The sequence below is a fragment of the Podarcis vaucheri genome, assembly GCF_965113315.1.
Source record: "Podarcis vaucheri genome assembly, chromosome: 8".
Lineage (NCBI taxonomy): Eukaryota > Metazoa > Chordata > Lepidosauria > Squamata > Lacertidae > Podarcis > Podarcis vaucheri.
Genome location: NC_138766.1, coordinates 21,835,897 through 21,843,351, shown reverse-complemented (window position 1 = coordinate 21,843,351; position 7,455 = coordinate 21,835,897). Strand labels below are relative to the sequence as shown.

The following is a 7,455-nucleotide window of genomic DNA, read 5'->3' as shown; positions in this document are numbered from 1 at the left end:
TTCCCAATATTCTTCGGGGAAGCCATGCAACTGAAAGTTATGGTGTGGATCAGCCTACAGCATAGAATCCACCAAGGCAAGTGCAGCCCACAAACCATAATTTGTGGCCTTCCACATGCTCAAACCACCCCACTCTCCTTATAAGGGTGAGCAGCAACAAACAAACAAACCACAATACCCCTCACCCCCCAAAAAGGACAGGGGTAGAGCTGTCCTGTATGACTGGGCGGATGTGTTTGGCTCAGCGGGCCTAGATCCATAAGAATTTCTCAAGTGATTGCTACGTCGGTAGCCGCAGGCAAATGCTACCAATATTGTATTTTCAGCAACTTGCTCTTTAAATACAACATGATAGATAGAGAGCAATGACTTTCATTTGGCTGAAGCAATCTTGAAACCAAATAGCTCCCAGGCTGCTGATTATGTGCCCTGGCCCTGAGTGTCTCTGAACTCAATTGATGACATGGGAGCTTTTTATTTCTCCCGCCAAATGTTAGAGATTAATTAAGCTGATATATGTTATGAAAGTTGTATCATTCTACCCATACTATACAACACCACAAAAATATGAACTAATGCTCTGAGCTTGTAAGTAGAGTATAATGTTACAGACGTGCCTCTAATGGTACTACAACAATTGCTTATATGTATCTTTTTGGAAAACGAAGAAACAAAACCCTCAATGGTTCTTTAAACCATCTATTCACCAATTAACAAATGGTTAAAAAATCACAATATTTTGCAGAGAAAACCATGTAGGGTGAGAGAAGATCCAGCCAGCTGTTTTCACCTGTCCATGTATATACTGGAGGATTGCCTCCTCATCAAATGCACTTTAACCAAGTATGCAAGTCCAGGATTATTTCTTATGCTACACTCTTAATAGATATAGGTCTAGTTCTGATACTCATTTGACCAGGTGGATAAGAGCCTTCCAGCCATCTGGAATTCAAAAGTCTCTGATTCATCAGCATCTAAACAGTTAGCAGCTCAGGAGTGTGACTTATCTGATTATTTAATTACTTGCCTTGCAATCTCTCAGGCCTAGGGGCCGGCCCACACACAAGGCAAGGTGAAGTGCCTGCCTCAGGTGGCAGAACCATAGTGGTGGCAGATTTGGCCTCCAAAGAAAGCACCTCCCACTGTTGCTTCCATGGCAGCAGCAGTGGCTGCAGCACCCATTAGATCTGGTGTCTCCTTGGCAGACCCCCACCCAATGCCACCACCCCAGTGGCCTCTCAGCAAATAGGAGGCACTGCTAGTCCTCCCACCCCTTGGGAGGAAATGCGGGCTGTCCTCTAGGGTCTCCTGGGGTCTGCACCCACCTGGAGAGATTCAGAGCAGTCCCTTCCCCACTTCCATGATGGTCTTTGATATAACCAGATAAACAATCAGGTAAGGTTAGGATATTTCCGTTCCACCTTAAAAGGGAGCAGGCTTTGTAAGTTACAGAGTCTGCACATGTCCTATTCACAGGATGTTTATGTTTGATGTTCCTTTCGATTTCAGTCGGTCAGAGACGCTGACTGAGAACGGTCATGTTTTTCTTTGTTCTGTTCTACGCTAAATAAAGTCTGTAAATATGCTAAATATGCTCTTCTGCGGTGCAGCTTTTTGCCTGTGTTTCTGCTGATAAACATTGTGCACAAGCCTGGAATGTGGCAGTCTATTTCGAGGCTTCGTTTTGCTAACTGCTGGATCTGCCTGTCTACGGGAGATCGATGGACGTCCGGCAGCCGGCTTGGGGCCATGATGGACAATATCTCCCTGGCAGTTTCCCAACAGTTTTGGGGATGCGGGTGGCACTGTGGCCTAAACCACTGAGCCTCTTGGGCTTGCGGATCGTATGGTCAGTGGTTCGAATCCGCACAACAGGGTGAGCTCCCGTTGCTCAGTCCCTGCTCCTGCCAACCTAGCAGTTTGAAAGCACATCAAAGTGCAAGTAAATAAATAGGTACTGCTCCAGCGGGAAGGCAAATGGCGTTTCCGTGCGCTGCTCTGGTTTGCCAGAAGCGGCTTAGTCATGCTGGCCACATGACCTGGAAGCTGTACGCCGGCTCCCTCGGCCAGTAAAGCGAGATGAGTGCCGCAACCCCAGAGTCGGTCATGACTGGACCTATTGGTCATGGGTCCCTTTACCTTTTAAGGTTGTTTTGATTCCTACCCACCCCCTGTTCCTGATGTAGATTTTCACTTATCCCCTTGGTGCCAGATTTGGGGAGGTGCAGGCAGTTTCCCTGCACAGAGCATCCAGCCAAGGGGGCACAAAACTGAGAAGATCCATAATTGAGATCTATTTGGGGGGCACCAAATTTTGGGCTTCCAGAGGACACCAAATTATGAAAGATTACCAAAGTTTGCCCCTGACCCCCTTGTTCCTGATGCACATCTTTATTCCCTGCTTATATTCCTGATGTAGATCTTTAATGGGGGGCCAGCATTTTGTGGTTCACCTCAGGTGCCAAAATGTCCTGGGCTGGCCCTTCCCAGACCTAATCTGCAGGCATGCACATATATACACAACAGGAGAATTCAAAAAGAGCAAAATGCCCAACCTCAAGGTGAGCTCCAATTTTCAGGGAGCAGCTGTCGTCTATATTTCTCATACTGCCCCCTGACATCCTCATTCAAGGCTACTGTGAGAAATTTAAATGATGACTGCCTGACTGCAAAAAAACAAAGAGAGGTCCAGGACACACATTTTTCCAGGCATCTAGTAGCTGCATTTAGGGTGTAAAGGGAAAGAAGAGCTTTTAGGAAACCTAGAATTGCAATGGTTAGTGGTGAACCAGGCGGGTGACTATCAATGATGCTCTGCTATCAAGGGCTATTTTTCCACTTTTGGAGGCATTATGCTTCTGAAGACCATGGGCTGGACATCATAGGAGGGAAGAGTGCTGCTGCTCTTAGGACCTGCTTGGAGGCTTCCCACAGGACTAGATGGCCTGACCCAGAAGGCTCTTCTTAGGTTCTTTTCTTTTTATGAATGTCTAAACCTGGTCTTAGAGCACTGGGAGCACCAAGGTTTCCTAGGTATGACAGGTAAAGGATTCCTGGATGGTTAAGTCCAGTCAAAGGCAACTATGGGGTTGTGGCGCTCATCTCACTTTCAGGCCGTGTTTGTCCACAGACAGCTTTTCAGGTCATGTGGCCAGCATGGCTAAGCTGCTTCTGGCACAACGGAACACTGTGACAGAAACCAGAGTGCATGGAAATGCCGTTTACCTTCCTGCCACAGCAGTACCTATTTATCTACTTGCTCTGGTGTGCTTTCAAACTGCTAGGTTGGTAGAAGCTGGGAAAGAGCAATGGGAGCTCACTCCATTGTGGGGATTTGAACTGCCAACCTTCTGATTGGCAAGCCCAAGAAGCTCAGTGGTTTAGACCACAGTGCCACCTGCATCCTAGGTATAGTCCTCATCCAAAACCCATCATTATTTGGTCATAGTCTTTCCACATTAAAGGTAAAGGTACCCCTGCCTGTATGGGCCAGTCGTGCCCGACTCTAGGGTTGTGCGCCCATCTCACTTAAGAGGCATGGGGCCAGCGCTGTCTGAAGACACTTCCGGGTCACATGGCCAGCATGACGAAGCTGCTCTGGCGAGCCGGCACCAGCGCAGCACACGGAAACGGCGTTTACCTTCCCACTAGAAAGCGGTACCTATTTATCTACTTGCACTTTTAGGGGTGCTTTCGAACTGCTAGGTGGGCAGGAGCTGGGACCGAAGATGGGAGCTCACCCCGCCGCTGGGATTCGAACCGCCGACCATACGATCGGCAAGCCCTAGGCGCTGAGGTTTTACCCACAGCAACACCCGTGTCCCTCTTTCCACATTAGGTAAAATTAAAATCCTCCCTGAAGTCCCTAAAAATCCCAACAAGTAAGTTTGATATTACCCAACTAGATATTATTGAATTCATTCAAAAAGTACCCTGATTATTCCATTAGGGCACTTTGGGGATCCAAGGTCATCTTTCGCTAAACCATTTCCAGTTTCATCTCCCAACCTTATTAGAATATCTGAGCTTATGTTGCTGAAGCAGATTCCCCTCTGCTGTCACGGTGCCAGTGCTACCACTTTATGTGGTACTGAACTCCATTCTCCTATTCTCATATTAACACTGCTCATTATTTATACTAAAAGGTTTACCCTTGCCGAGAATCAGAAATATGTGGCATGTTGCATTACTGGAAACATTCCAGTAGGAGTGGATCGGGGAGCGAGGGTTGTTTACTCATAAAACAAACACGGGCATTTTGGCATTATTTTTTATTATTATTCATCTGCTTCAATTCTCTGAGAAAGTGTGTGGTTGTCCATATCCTATATTCTTTATTCTTCTTTCCTCAAGGTTTTATATCCACTAATTTGTTTCTTTTACGACAGCTGAAATTGGGAATGAGGAGGAAATTCTTTCTCCATCTCACTGCAATATAGCTGGCAGTTATTTAATGTACTTACTGGATATGCATAACTTTCAAGTCACACTTCTGGGGATGTTGACAGTAACCATTTTCTTCCCATGTGGCAGGATACATCAATAGGCAAATATGACCTTTTGCAGTCTGTTAAAAATGTGATGAAAGCAAAATATTTGGGTTACAAACCTCCGTACAATGTCCTATGAACCACAGGATGCGTTGCTATAACGTATATTTTGTCACCCAAATTGATTTGTTAGGACTTATTTATGTGCAAACTGGAAAATTGTCTTTCAGTGCCCCTCTCCTCCGCACCCCCCAACATACTCCTTTGAATCATTTTGTACAGATAAAACCACCTTTCTGAGGAAATTGGGCAGACAACTGATTTCATGGGTTTGCCAGGGTAAAATGGAAGCTTAACAGTTTGTTGACGATTAACTGCAAAAAGATACAGTGGTACCTCGGGTTAAGAACGTAATTTATTCTGGAGGTCCATTCTGTTCTTAACCTGAAGCACTACTTTAGTTAATGGGGCCTCCCGCTGCCACCGCACCGCCGTTGTGCGATTTCTGTTCTCATCCTGAAGCAAAGTTCTTAACCCGAGGTACTACTTCTAGGTTAGCGGAGTCTGTAACTTGAAGCATCTGTAATCTGAAGCGTCTATAACCTGAGGTATGTGGAAGTAATCCAGAAGTAACTGTCTCAATATGCTAATGATATTGGCTGTCTGCTTGAAGGGTTGTTGCAAAGGGGAGGGGGAGAGAAAAGGAGAGTAAGCTTAAGCACAAGAATGGACATTTCCAACTTGAAGTTAAAGATCTCCTCTGCACTGGGTTTTTGACACAATACATTTAAAGCACTCTTATGCCACTTTAACATTGGGACACGGGTGGCGCTGTGGGTTAAACCACAAAGCCTAGGACATGCTGATCAGAAGGTTGGCAGTTTGAATCCTCATGACGGGGTGAGCTGCCATTGCTCGGTCCCTGCTCCTGCCAACCTAGCAGTTCGAAAGCACGTCAAAGTGCAAGTAGATAAATAGGTACCGCTCCGGCGAGAAGGTAAACGGCATTTCCGTGCACTGATCTGGTTCGGCAGAAGCGGCTTTGTCATGCTGGCCACATGACCCAGAAGCTGGATGCCGGCTCCCTCGGTCAGTAAAGCGAGATGAGCGCCGCAACCCCAGAGCCGGTCATGACTGGACCTAATGGTCAGGGGTCCCTTTACCTTTACCTTATGCCACTTTAACATTCATCACCAAGCCCCAGTTCTTATGGAAGAAATGTTGGTACCCCCCATGCCTTGCTGTAATTACAAGTAACCATCAACTCTTTTCATGCGAGCTTGCTGTGCTAAAATTAGTAGGGCATTCTGTGATGGACCCATAGAGAACTGGAAACCACATTGCACCTATGACAGAAGAGCTAGACCCAAATCTTAATTGAGCAGGAACTTCATAATGGGCTGTCATTATGTAGATACATATCTCTATAATTAGATGGTACAAAGGACAGACCTTTTGAGATCCTGGAAGGAGGAGGCATTGCTTGAAATCTAATGTCACATTAATGTGCTTTTCTCTTCAGAATGATCATTTAAGTACAATGTTTCCATAGTCACATCTCCTAGCTTTTCCCTCAACTCCCTTTCTTTTTCACATCACTCCCACACGAGGCAACAATTGTGCTTAAGGGCCAAAATGTGTTTCCCCCCCCAAAAAAACTGATCAAAAATCTGCAGTGAAAATCAACACAATCATCATTAACTTCACTTCCCAGCAGAAGTGTCCTTCAAACCTAAGAGCTGGGAGAACCTCCTGTTTCTATATTAGCTGGTGACTCCACTCTGGCTCCCAGTAGTGTGCCATGCGATAACCTGACCAGTTACTTTCTTCAACTTTCTTTCTTCAACTTTCTTTCTGTGATGAAGCTGCCTGCTTCATCACAGCCTAACTCGACAGCCTTAGATAAGACATATCTATCATGGCCTAAGGGTAGCTCCATTCCCACAACCCCTTGAGCTGGCTGGCAATGAAAAGTAGCTGGTATGAGTTGCCCTGTATAGGTCTGAGGAGAAGACAATGGGACTCTGTGAGAGATCCCATCACAGTGAGGGATTCTGAAGAGGCTGATGTGATACCCAGTTTCAAAGACATCTTCCCAACCATCTCTGAAGGGGTTGTGGTGGACTTGCTGGGAAATCCAGAGCCAACAGGGGAGCACACTTCTAGTTGATTGGACACCTCCACATTAGTTGCTTACTAGGATGAGGGAGAAGCCAGAAAGGGGCTAGGTATACCTTGTAACCCAGCTAATGACTATGAAGAGAAGGAGTTGGCTATAGAAGTATAAATCTCTCAGTCTCTCCTGGATCTATGCTGAGATAGCAGCCTTCGGGTTTAGTGTGTCTCCATCATCAGGGCAACCATGCTGCAAGCCACAACTGGGCCAGCTTCAGTTTAACTTTCCCTAATGTCTGGAAGGGCAACAAATGTAATGATGGGATTCTGGATGTCAAATGATGGTGCAAGTCAGTGCAGACAATATTGAGGTAGAAGGCCTGATTTTGGTATAAGGCAGCTACTTAGGTAACTATGGCATGAAGTTGTGAGATGCATGAATTCAGTTTGAATACTTGAAAGTCTGGGGTAATCACAGTTTCAGTGATAGAAGATAAAACTCCCTTATGTAGTATGAGAGAGGTGGAATTGCAAATTAATGATGCTTCTTTCTATATAGAACTTAGAATAAAGAAAAAGTTTTTGTTGCATTTGCCATTAATCTCACTTAATTTTGCATCTCCCATTGCATTTTTTAGGGGTTGGGTTTTTCTTTCCTCCTACCTCCATCTTTGTTGATTAACTGACTGTATTAAGTTGCCAGAGAAAAATAAGATAGATTTAGCTGGCTCATAAGAGGGAATAATTCACAACCAATTGAGCCAATGGAGTTCCAGACTTAATGTTGGTACATAATTCTCAGCAGAGGGATAAAGATGATCTGTTATGTTGCCAAGAGCTGTTAATCAAC

At 45.4% G+C, this 7,455-nt stretch overlaps 1 long non-coding RNA gene across 1 annotated transcript; it reads right to left on the bottom strand.

The window, feature by feature from the left end:
* Positions 1-4,256: 4,256 nt before the first annotated feature.
* On the bottom strand, positions 4,257-7,455 carry LOC309538971. Its single transcript, XR_014222564.1, has 2 exons — positions 7,269-7,455; positions 4,257-4,567 (listed from the first exon to the last, which is right to left on the bottom strand). It is a non-coding gene; the product is annotated as an uncharacterized lncRNA (long non-coding RNA).